This window comes from Etheostoma spectabile, unplaced genomic scaffold (assembly GCF_008692095.1).
Source record: "Etheostoma spectabile isolate EspeVRDwgs_2016 unplaced genomic scaffold, UIUC_Espe_1.0 scaffold00018564, whole genome shotgun sequence".
Classification (NCBI taxonomy): domain Eukaryota; kingdom Metazoa; phylum Chordata; class Actinopteri; order Perciformes; family Percidae; genus Etheostoma; species Etheostoma spectabile.
In genome coordinates this window covers 1-12,608 of record NW_022604326.1, presented here as the reverse complement: position 1 = coordinate 12,608, position 12,608 = coordinate 1, and the positions used below count along the sequence as shown (strand labels likewise).

At 39.8% G+C, this 12,608-nt stretch overlaps 1 pseudogene; it reads right to left on the bottom strand.

The window, feature by feature from the left end:
- Positions 1–962: 962 nt before the first annotated feature.
- On the bottom strand, positions 963–8,891 carry LOC116681104 (poliovirus receptor-like; annotated as a pseudogene).
- Positions 8,892–12,608: the final 3,717 nt, after the last annotated feature.

The window sequence follows — 12,608 nt, the reverse complement described above, 5'->3', positions numbered from 1 at the left end:
ATATCTTCCTTATTAACAAGCATGTCCTTGAAATCCCCTGGTTTTATGATCCTAAGCACACCTCTCACTACCTCTGAATCAGTGAAGTTATCTTTAACTCCCTCTTCCATCTGCCTACACACACTGTTGTAACTAATATCAGATGAGTGATCCCCAATTTGGCCTCCTTGTACCTTAAATTCACGGCGCTGAATGTAGGGGAGATCTTTTAGGGACACCCCTTTTCTGGTGGCTGGTATATGGCAGCATCTGGCTGTGTTCTACTGTGTAGTGGCGCACTGTTCACTGGAAAAGGTTGTGCAATTTTAGGTTGTGCTGTGGCCTGTGGTGTGGGCATATTCACAAACTGGAGGAGTTTCTTACTCAAATCATCATAGTTCAAAGCATTTGCTGTACATTTCTGGTAACACATTACATTGCTAAGTGTAGCAGCATTGGTTGTGTCAATGACTGGCTGTGTGTTCACGGTGGCAGTAGTGGTTACACTTACTGCTTCAATCAATGGTTCATTAGCTGTGGCTGGATGGGCTAACTTGACAGGAGGGACGGTAACACCACGGGACTGTACAATCTCGTCCACCTCATCTTTTAGTGCTAACAATTCTCCCAACCCTCTGTCCTCAGTGTCTAAAAGGTTCTTACTGTACATTCGAGCATGGATGTATTCAAAGCACCCCTCTGCATCTCACTAGAAAGCTCTGATGAATCCTTGTCTGGAACTGGGCCCACATTAGTAGCGATCTGGAAAAGTTCATTAGGCGACAGTAAAAGCAGGCTCTTCCTGATGTCCCACACCAGGCTCTTCCTCTCCTTGTCGGCCCATCGCAATGTCTTCTTCAGTCCTTTACAGCAGGTCCCTCAGCACCAGCTTCAGCTACCCTCCTCCAGTGGGTTGCACTTCTCATGGACAGCAGCTGCTCACCTCCAGCACTAGGCACTGCACCACCAGCTCAGCCTCTCAATCACAGTTTCAGGATCAGCGTCTCAGAGCATGAAGAGCCAATCCCGGCACGAGCCCCCAAGAATCTGTAACAGGCCCCGGGCGTGAGGCCTGTGGACAGATTAAATGTTGTTCTGAAAAGAACAGGAAAATGATGAGACCGGCAACATGTAGTGTGTTTCTTCTCTCGCTTCTGCCAGACTTTATTTTTCACATAAACATGTCTTCTCAATGTATTCTCAATTTCACAATTCTTCTCAACAGAACATCTTTAAGTTAGTATCATCACCACATAACTCAAACTCAGTTTTCTCTTGTCTGCTGCTTACAGATTTGATAGCTGTACTAAGCTAGATAACTACAACGTTACTCGTTGCCACTATGATTCCTAACACGCGAAGTGGGCGCTAACAGATTAGCAAGATGCTGTTAATTATGTTAACAAAATGGTACAGCTGGCGTGAGATATTACACAGATAACAGTTAACTCAATACATCTTCACAATCTTTCAAATACACACTCGCTTGAACAACATTTAACATTACTTGAAATAACAAAGGAGCCTCAAAACGGGACAATATACCCACTGTGACACGTTATGCGAGTGCAGCTAGCTTACTCGGCTTTAGCGTTAGCATTCCGACCACGTTACTTTGTGTTTCTCTAAACAACTCATAATTACACTCTTTATCCAGTATCAAACACGGAAAAGCATTCTTATCAAGTGTTGACCTTATTTCGGTCACAAATGTGTGTTTTTATCAGCAACTAACCTGAAAAGAACAGGAAAATGATGAGACCGGCAACAAGTAGTGTGTTTCCTTCTCTCGCTTCTGCCAGACTGAAGACGAGAGGCTAAAACCACAATATGCCGTTTCACTGGGAGGCGTGGCCCCCTTGTGGTGAACTTTGGTATATAACCTACAAACTAAATTTACACCAAACGCAAGAATTGAGGCTCTTATAAAACAATATACATCATATACTCGCTATTCAAAACATCCAAAATGAAATACATTATGTGACCACACATTGCTGGGCGTCACACCCATTCAAAATGTGCCTGATCGGATTGGGCTGTGGGCTTGGCCTCTGGTGTGCTGCAAGCAGATTTTTCTACAACCTTTCCTCTAAACAACTTGACAATAGGCATTTTGCCTCCTTGGGTGCTGACCAATACATCTGACATGTCATAGTGCACAAGCAAGTAGGATCATGTTATTATTGCTAAAAAATAAAATTTACACGTACATTTTTAATGTTAACATTTATAGTTCATAAGTCAGTCAGATGAACAGTTGTCGAATACAATCAAAAGGACAGACAGGCAGAAATTCTTTACACTTAGTTAGCTGTTCAGTTTAGGCCATACACTAATAAAATACACTTGAGCAAAACTAGAATCCCTGATAGTAAACTTTTCAAATGAAGAGTGACATGGGCACATTTCTGCACATTTCACAGACGTGATGTAGATGGCGAGTGGCTTTGCAAGCATGAATGCATAATATGAAACTGACGGTCCATGAGCTTTTCTCCAATGACTGACTTCTTGTGAAAAATCAGTTACATGTTTAGCACAAATGTATCTTTTTGTTAAAGAAAATGCAACGCTGTTAGTAACGCTGTTATTTTATAACCCGTTATTCCCATCACTGTAAATGAGACCCCAGAGCCTTCTTGCACCATAAAAAGCAGTAACAAGCAGTAAAACAAAGGAATTAAACTACATCATTCATGATGGAGAATTTAATAAATAACAAAAAATAATATAATAAGTAATATGAGTAAGTATACTCACAGTAGACCTGTATGTCGAAGGACAAGGTTTCTTCTTCCAACGTGGCTGCTGGGTGACGACGCACTGGACAGAATGACCGTTGACTTCTTTGGTAGGTACTCCAAACAGCGAGCTGGTTGTGGTAGTCGTACCATTGGCATGCTGGGTGAAGTTGGTCGTTTCCCTCACTGTTTCTCCAGAGAACCCACAAGCCACCTTACCAGTGCAGGAGGCTTGGAACTAGCAGCTATGCAAGTGACGAGGGAAACCTCTTCATTTCCCAAAGTAGGATGATTATCCTCCAGGCTTGAGACCGGAGGCACTAGGAAAGTTCCAGTACATATAAAAGTCAATATGCAAGCATGACGGTAAGAACAATTCGTTGCACAAACACATATTTAAAAAAAAATAAACGTTATACCAAGCAAGTTTAGAGGTATGTCTGTCTTGTGATTTCCACTGGGGAACAAAGTAAAGATACACGTGTAGGTGCCTTCATCCATCAGTTTGACATTGGATAACTGCAGAGTTGCAATGTTTTCTTTAAAGTTCCCGATAAATTTAAATCGATCATCCCGTCCGTTGACAAACTGTGGTCCATCTACGTCCAAGACGGTAAAGAAATTAACATTTATGGGGTTTCCTCTGGTCATCTTCTGCCATGAAATCTGGGTTAGGTGCTCCGTGGTGTCAATGAGTTTGCAGGGTAAGATAGCGGTCTCTCCTTGCACAACGGTTATGTTTCCTCCAATAACCTGGAGAGCTGTAAGGTGCATAAAACGTCATCAGACAATCAGGTTCAAAACACAAGTATAAACACACATGAATTCAGGAAAATTGTAGGAGAAATTCAGGATTTTTCTAAATGATGGTTTGGAAACCTAGCTGGCTTGAGTGACGCAGAGATTGAAAAGTGGCTGATGGTATGCCACTAGTGATACAGCAGCATAAGCCGATCTCCTGGCGTCTTATATCGCTTACCACATCTGCCCACTTCCCCTTTTCATTTGCGAATTTTAAGGTAACTAGGAGTGTATTTGTTTTAAGAAGAATGCTATTATATTGAAATAAACCATTTCTACCTAAATTTGACTCACCTACATTTCTAACTATCATCGTTTCAGGCACTTCCAGTCTTCAATAATGTAATTATCATTAAATAAGTATAAGGCCTATTTCTTTTAGGAATCACGTCTAGTAAGTAATTACTACTACAGAGTTGCCGTAGTAAATCAGACACCAGCTGAAGTTTATTTAATGCTATACTCCTAATAGTAATAAACAGGCTTACATTGCAATCTCTTAGGCCTACATGTAGGTCTACCTATATTTAAATAATCACACAGTACCAGAGTTTATAAGTGATCAACTTATTGCTGTACCGCAAGACCACACAGACTCAAAAACTTGCGTACACAAATTCAGACCAGACATGAGATTATTTTGCGTCCTACGCTTACGTTTAAATTGATAAAGGTCTTGCCTTGCGTAGGAATCGTCATACGCCCGCCCTACGCCTGTTTTAGGTCGTACACACGTTTCATAAAACGAGGGCCACTGTGACGCGCTCGCGATTGTATTGCAGTGCTTTATTGCTTCAAAATACAACTAGCACTGCAGGTGCCAAATGTTAAGATTCTTTGTGAGTCCAAATTAGTGTGTTAGTGTGGCGGTCAACAGAAAGTGTTTACTCCCAGGATAACCCCATCTCTGCCAAAGTCCCAAAAACCCAGGTGAAAAGGTGATGCAAACCAATAATTTGAACAGATGTGATAATGTTATAAGGTTGGTTGCGGGAACGTTCCCTGAAGGTTTGTTTTGGTTGTATTTTGGTTGTTTGCTGGTTAATTGGAAGGTTTTCCTAACGTTCCGGGAACGTTCGTTTTTGGCTACAGCAACTTGCTATAAGGTTTCACATTTGGTAAAAGTTCTAAAAATTCAAACTGATTTGCAGGTTGTGCAAAATGTGCATTTGTTTCTTAACACTTAGTAAATAGAAATAGGCCTACTCTTTGTTTATGCTGTGCCAGCTGTCCAACAATCTCTACTGCTACTTCTTTGAGCCAGTCAGCTGTATCAGCATGATTGCACATGTAGGAAGCCAGCAATGCAGCCATGTAGTCAGAAGGGCTTTCTGTTGTCATTTTCAACTGTATAAATTGCATTAGTTTGTGGACTATAAATAACTAAAACTCAACAAAAAAAAATAAAAGAAATAAAGAAAAATAAACTTGGAACCTCGACTGAGGTAGTAGCCTACTAAAAGAAGTAGCTGGTAGCAGGTCCCAGGGACTTTTTTTTGTAATGGAAAACCACAAAAGGCGAGTCGAGTCGAGTAGATCCCACGCTGTGGAAAAGCGCCATGCAGGGCTAAATCTGGCACATTGAAATGTTGGACTATGTACTCAAAACAAAAACAGTTGGGAGAAGTTGAGTAGGGTCTTTGTTTGAACACGTGCTTTTGAAGAGCATTAGGAAAGGACTTTGGTTTGCTAAATTTAAACTCACTACAACTAATCCACACGTTACATACACTCTCCACACTGTTTCACTCCTAACCGTTACATCTCATCATCACGTTTTAGTTACTTGTTTAAAAAATACTTTTGTGCATTCAGGCTCGTGTCATCCTTTGTTGCCAGATAACACGTGCAAATTTGGTTATTGTCCAATAAAAGAACCCTCTTTGTAGCCTATGTCACTATTTTGAACATAGTCAAACCTGGCTTAGTAGGCTATGTCTGCCAATAAAAGTGTAAGTAATTTAGAGGCTTGTAATAAATAATGATTGTCTCTCTTCAAAGACAGACAATCATTATTGTCGTGATCACGCCTCTGAATTGTATTTTATTGTATTGTGATTTCAATAAAACAATTTTTATTTGTGTAGCCTACCCTCACTTTTATCTATACGAGGACATTGTTAATATTTATACGAGGACACACACAGACGGTAAATTGAAGTTCTGCGTGATGTTCATAATAAAGTTCATAAAAAAAATCTTTTGTCAATGTGTTCATTCTTAGTATTACATGTCTAACTTTTGTTTATTTCTTTATAGGCCAGCTGAGAAGGACTGAGCCGTGAAACCATGGAGCCCCTTTTAAATTTTTGTATTAATATATATTAAAAAAATTTTAGTGATTTATTTTGCACACACTTTACAAACTTCTTTATGCATCTTGCACTACATTTGCACTACATCTTTATTTTTGTTGTTGTTTGGAAATTAAAGTTTTGTACTGCCATCATGTTTTCCTGTTCATTCATTCCTACTAATATAACTTTTGTATGTATGTACGTGTGTGTGTATAGTACATACATACACACAAATGGTATGGGTGTTAGTTTTTTGAAAGGTTAGGGGAATGTAATCTTTTGTTAACGTTCTGGGAACGTTCGTTTATGGTTACAGCGAACGTCCCCCTAACGTTCTTTAAAGGTTGCAACGTTAAGGGACTGTTCCGTAACGTTCGCTAAAGGTTGCAACGTTCTCGAAATGTTCGCCTAACGTTCGCTAAAGGTTGCAACGTTCTCGAAATGTTCGCCTAACGTTCGCTAAAGGTTGCAACGTTCTCGAAATGTTCGAACTTTTAGAGAACGTTAGGGGAACGTTCCGAGAACGTTCGCTGTAACCAAAAACGAACGTTCTGGGAACAAAAAAAATGAATGCTGGGAAACATGCTGTTGTAACGGATGTGGACAAGGTGTTAAAGGTTTTAACTCCGTTACTGCCACAGTAATATGATCGTTTAAAAAAAAAAGGCCTACCTTCTATTACTGTCCTCAGAATCAGTGTAAATGCCAATAAAGGCAGAGTGTTGGTTCTGGAGAAACACGATGTCCATGTTGTTGTCATGAGTTTCCTTATTAGACATCCAGCAGCTGCTCCGTAGGCTACAGCCCTGACTGCAGTAACCAAGCAGACAAACGCGATGCACAAAGAAAAAAAACTTAATAATTTGACATTACGTGAGCAGCGTTCGGCAAACGCGCTGCATATACACACAACACAACCAAACCCACACGATACCAACAGAAAACCACACAAACCACGAAAACAAAGGCAACTAGAAAATGCCCCTACCTAAAGATGCTTTCACAACAGAAGAGCTCGAGGCCGCTAGTGGGGTCCGTGTACGTTTTGATGGTTTGTTTTTTCGTTTGAACCACAAAACAAAATAAGGAGAAAACCACCGTTTTTCGTTTGTCGTTTCAAACCAAAAACAAAGAGACGGTAAAAAGAGAGCCGTTCTTCCGTTTTGGTTTCTGAAGTCGAAAAACGAGTAAACCAATTTCAAATAACGGACCGTTTTTTGTTTTTTGGAATTCTTATTTTCATTTCTCCGTTTGAAGATCTACATTCAAGAAAGACAGGTGGGCCGGTGTTTCGGTTTAACTGGTTTTTAAGTTAACTGGTGATAGAGGCAGATGTGGTGTAGGTGTGCCATGAGAAACTCCGCAGAAATGATTACGTAGGTAGCTGCAGTGATGCCTGTTTGAAATACTGCAAACGTCAATAAATCGTCAAAATGTTCATGCTGTCATTATTTGTGTCATAATTGTGTTTAAAGTGTTGGTAATGACGTTTATTAAACCTTCTGAAGTGTTTGCTGACTCTGCAGATGGAACACAAATAAAGACCGCTGAAATAAGCAGAACAGCGCTCAGTGCGCTCCGATTAACTTGTGTCACAACAAGTACTAGCATCGGTCATAGGCTCATATCGATTCATTTACACTTACAAATACCTAATATTTAACATGGGCAACACAACAGCTGTGTTGTAGAAAATAAAACCAAAGTTTCCACACGTCAACATGGTGCACAAATTCAAACTCAATATGCAATGTAAGATCTAGGTCGTGTTAAAGGAAATACATTGACTCAATGCTAAACGTCATTACCATTACTTTAAACACAATTATGACACAAATATGACAGCATGAACATTTTGTCGATTTATTGACGTTTGCAGTATTTCAAACAGGCATCACTGCAGCTACCTACGTTGTGGTCTTCGTTCTTGCAACGGCATCACAAGTTAATTTAATAACAGTAGGCCTACTACAACATGGATTACGTGTTTGATATCTGTTACATTTCAATACAGCCTGTAAGTAAAACATAAGCTACATATGAGGTTTACACCCAGCTGAATGCAGATGTGGCAACATGTGCATCCGCTCAGATTACGTTGTGATACATAGGCATTTATAGGCTAGATGTAATTATATTTATGTAGGCTACGATGGGTTATGTTAAGTTGCAACCTTACAATCACGTTCCTTAATGTGCAGAATGCCTACTCATTCATCCAGATACAAATGATACCTCTCGCTTATTGAAACGCATATTGCATATAGCACAGTGGGTCGGAGAGAAACGTATTTTTTATTGCTCTGGGTGTCTGGCACATATTGTAGAATTGACTTGAAGTGCCGGAGTTCGAGCAAGTGTTGGTTGTAGAAAGTCAATCTTATGAATTTCTGAATAGTTGCAACATTATAGTTAGGAAACAATGCAATTTCAGATATGTACAATCCAATTGTTAATAGTTATTTTAAGTTTAGATATCCATAATTACAAAAACATTCCAGATAGTGTAATTTAAAATATCCAAAACTTCACTATGCCTTAAATATTACATACATCATGCTATGAATGATATCTGAAGTTGAGTTGAGTCAGTAGGCCTATATGAAAAAATCCCATTTCGAAACATAGAAGTGATAGGGTCAAATAAATAACAGATAACATGAAACGTCCCCCGCTAACATACATCGACACATTTATCATTCCAACAGTATGCCTATATAATACACCAGTTTGCTTACATTTCAGAAACAGTGCTTTAACGGTGAAGTGTTATAGTCACAAGTCGATCGGGGTGTACCGTGACGTGCAGTAAGAGACACAGTCGCCAGACAACGGATGATAGTTCGTAACGACAACGGCAAGTGTTTGCATAAATGTCTGTCGGGGCAGGAATTAATGCTCAGCAACTCGTTTTTATCGTAAAGTTTCACAAGACACTGACAAATAAATGTGAAATAGAAGGAAAGCGATAATAATGTTTATTTCCTGGTTAGTCGGGAATGGGTCCTGAGAGACCACGCCTACACCACATCTGCCTCTATCACCAGTTAACTCAAAAACCAGTTAAACCGAAACACCGTCAGCCAAAGCGTCTGTTGTTGTCGTAGTGACGACAGCTGTTGAAAACAGGAAGAGAATACGTAGCTGTCCGCGTGAATGCCTTTTTGTTAAGTTGTCATTAAAATGTTCAACATAACGACGTGTTCATTACTTCTCTGAATTCTCTTTGGAATCTAGTCTGAGGAAACTTGTCCGTCGCGTTAGGACCGTGGTTTGCTGTTAGGGACAACAAACACAGCGTTGCTCTTCCTGTTAATGTCAAGAATACGATTTATTAAATACACCTATTCGTCTTCAGAGCCTGTTTAAGTAAACACGTGTCACGTAGAAAAGTATTTAGCGCTTTTAAAAGTAGAAAAAAAATGAATAATGAGTAATAACTTGGATTCGAACTCGTAGCTGCCTATGTGAGAAAACATATAAGTTTTAGGGGCCTAACGTAGCGCGCCATAGCATCGCATCAAAAGATACCGGGCATGACTTGATATCAACTCAAATGTCACACAGCGTCTCTTAAAATGAAGAGGCAGCCAGATCAACTGGTGACCACACCACACTGCGTGCAAATAACTGACAAATTGCTCTTGCTCAGAAATTGTCTTTATTTTGTTTAATTCCCACAAAATACACGCCCTGTATGTTTGTCAATTGTAAGCACGTTTAAATCCACCTGAAACTCAAATGTCCATCTCTGACAAAACAAATAATAAATAACATGATTTCACATACACGTGTGTGCTGAATGAATAGTACAGTGCAGATGCAGAACAGTAAGCACGTACAGTCATCAGACAGGTGCGCAGGCAGCCGTACTTTAAAGTCAGTAAGTGGGATAAGGGTTATGAATTTCAAAGGTTTTTTTGTAGTTCATTTCAGTCATCTGCAGCTGAGAACTGGAAGGAGTGGTGACCAAAGGAGGTGTTAAGTAGCCTATAACCTCAAAGTTGAAGCTACTAACACAAATAGCCTATATAATTTATATTAATGTTAGTAGCTTAAGGCTACAGTGGTCACAACTGGATCTGACTGCCTCCTGTTTTAAAGATATGATGTATGAGATAGCTGAGACTTAGTTTTGTCAGAGATGGACATTTGAGTTTCAGGTGGATTTAAACGTGCTTACAATTGACAAACATACAAGGCGTGTATTTTTGTGGGAATCAAACAAAGTAAAGACAATTTCTGAGCAAGAGCAACTTGTGAGTTATTTGCACGCAGTGTGGTGTGGTCACCAGTTGATCTGGCTGCCTCTTCATTTTAAGAGACGCTGTGTAACGTTTAAGTTGATATAAAACCATGCCCCACACTTACGGTTGCGATGCTATGGCGCACTGCGTTAGGCCGCTGAAACTTATATGTTTTCTCACATAGGCAGCTACGAGTTCGAATCCAAATTAGTACATTCATTTTTTTCCACTTTTAAAAGCGCTAAATACTTTTCTACGTGACACGTGTTTACTTAAACAGGCTCTGAAGACGAATAGGTGTATTTAATAAAACGTATTCTTGACATTAACAGGAAGAGCAACGCTGTGTTTGTTGTCCTAGCAAACCACGTTCCTAACGCGACGGACAAGTTTCCTCAGACTAGATTCCAAAGAGAATTCAGAGAAGTAATGAACACGTCGTTATGTTGAACATTTTAACGACAACTTAACAAAAGGCATTCACGCGGACAGCTACGTATTCTCTTCCCGTTTTCAACAGCTGTCGTCACTACGGCAACAACAGACGCTTTTGGCTGACGGTCGCCAGTTAACTGGACTCTCGTTAAACCGGAACACCGGTGTTATGTGCCTTCTGGTTTTTCCACCTACTGGTTTCCGAGGCTGTCCAGATGCCGTGTAAACCTCAACGGCTACCCACGTCGACAGATTCGCTACAAAATTCATAAACATTTTACTGGCCTTTGCATTTTGATCGTTTGTTTTTCGTTTGAACCACAAAACGAAAAAGGAGAAAACCACCGTTTTTCGTTTGTCGTTTCAAACCAAAACAAAGAGACGGTAAAATGAGAGCCGTTCTTCCGTTTTGGTTTCTGAAGTCAAAAAACGAAAAACGAGTAAACCAATTTCAAATAACGGACCGTTTTTTGTTTTTTGAAATTCTTATTTTCATTTCTCCGTTTGAAGATCTACATTACAAGAAAGACAGGTGGGCGGAAGTATAGTAAATAGGCCTATAAAAAAAAAGCCAAGCTTTATATAACGGGTAAATTGTGCTGCACTAACGTTATACCAGAGTAACGTTAGAAGAAAAAAAATCAATCAATAAATAGGCTGATATGAACCTGGACCCAAGAAAAATGTTAGCAACAGTAGTTTATTACAGTTATTTAATATCGAGCCTATCCACGTGCACATCACCAGCCCCGTTTAATGAGCACATTGTTTGGTCAATACAGCTGGTAGCCTAATAGAGGGTAGCCTGAGAACCTGTGTGTGCAGAGTTGGTACTGTTAGCGCTATATTAAATAATTAATGTATCTTTATTGTGGTTTCCACGTAATGGACCATCAAGGGCAGTCAAAACGATTACAAAAACAGACCAGTAGGTGTCGCACCATGCCTGCTGTGTGCAAACTGCTGTCATATAAAGATGAAAGAGAAATTAAGTTTTATGTTCAGTAACTTTGGAAAGCTAAACATTTTCCATTTCATTATAACTGTGCTTTCACAAATCACGTTCTCAGCCCTGCTGCTTAAGTCATTAGCCTACTAACCAAAATGAGCTCTTTCTCGTCATAATGTTTGGCTGATTTCCATGTGTGTATTATACTGCGTGAACTGTTTAGGAGTTGACTGTGACACTCACAAATTTAAAAACATGTCTCACATATAGGCCTATAGTCCAGTGGAGGGTGTGGCTCTAGTGTGTGTAATAGACAACAAGCAAGTGAACATAATCTAAACATTTTAATAAATTAAATTGATTCATTTATTATTTGCATAAAATAACAATAGATTAACAACAAAGGGACATTTCAACTAAATAACTATTCTGCAAGTGAACATAATAGAAAAAAATTTGAACAAGTAATAATTTATCATTTGCTAAAATGACATCACCCGATGGTCAGCAACAGATGAACAATAACTCGATTTAACAGGCCCCCAACAACAACCCTCTTAAAATAAAAACTACACACACTCCTGACTACATCAGCAAATTCCCACGCCAAGTTATTGTCAGCTTTAGAGAGGAGCAATAGAAAGCATCCTGACTGGAAACATCCCAAACGCATGGGATGTGCACAGCCCAGGACCAGGACCAGGACCAGGACCTGAGGCTCTACAGCGGGAGGTTAAAAACTGCTCAGAGGATCATTGGTACCCATCTCCCAGCTTCAGTGATATCAGGGAGTGAGGTGCATACGCAGAGCCCAAAGGATCCTAAAGGACAGTACCCCCCCAGCCACAGCCTGATCACCATGCTGCCTTCTGGGAAGGGATATGGAGGTTTCTGCTGCCCGCACCACCAGACTGCAGAGCAGCTTTTCTTCCAAAGCTCTCAGACTCTCACATTCTAATTCATCCCAGCACTGCTCCACTAGCTAGAGTTATTTCTGTTTACATTTTATATTGCTTCACAGTATATTACTTTATTTTCTGCTATGAGAGAAGGGAGTTACAAACTCAATTATACTTCATACTATATAAACTGTTATATTGTGACAAAATAAATCTACCACCTACCTTAAGAAGAATAAAATGAATGTTTTGGAAAA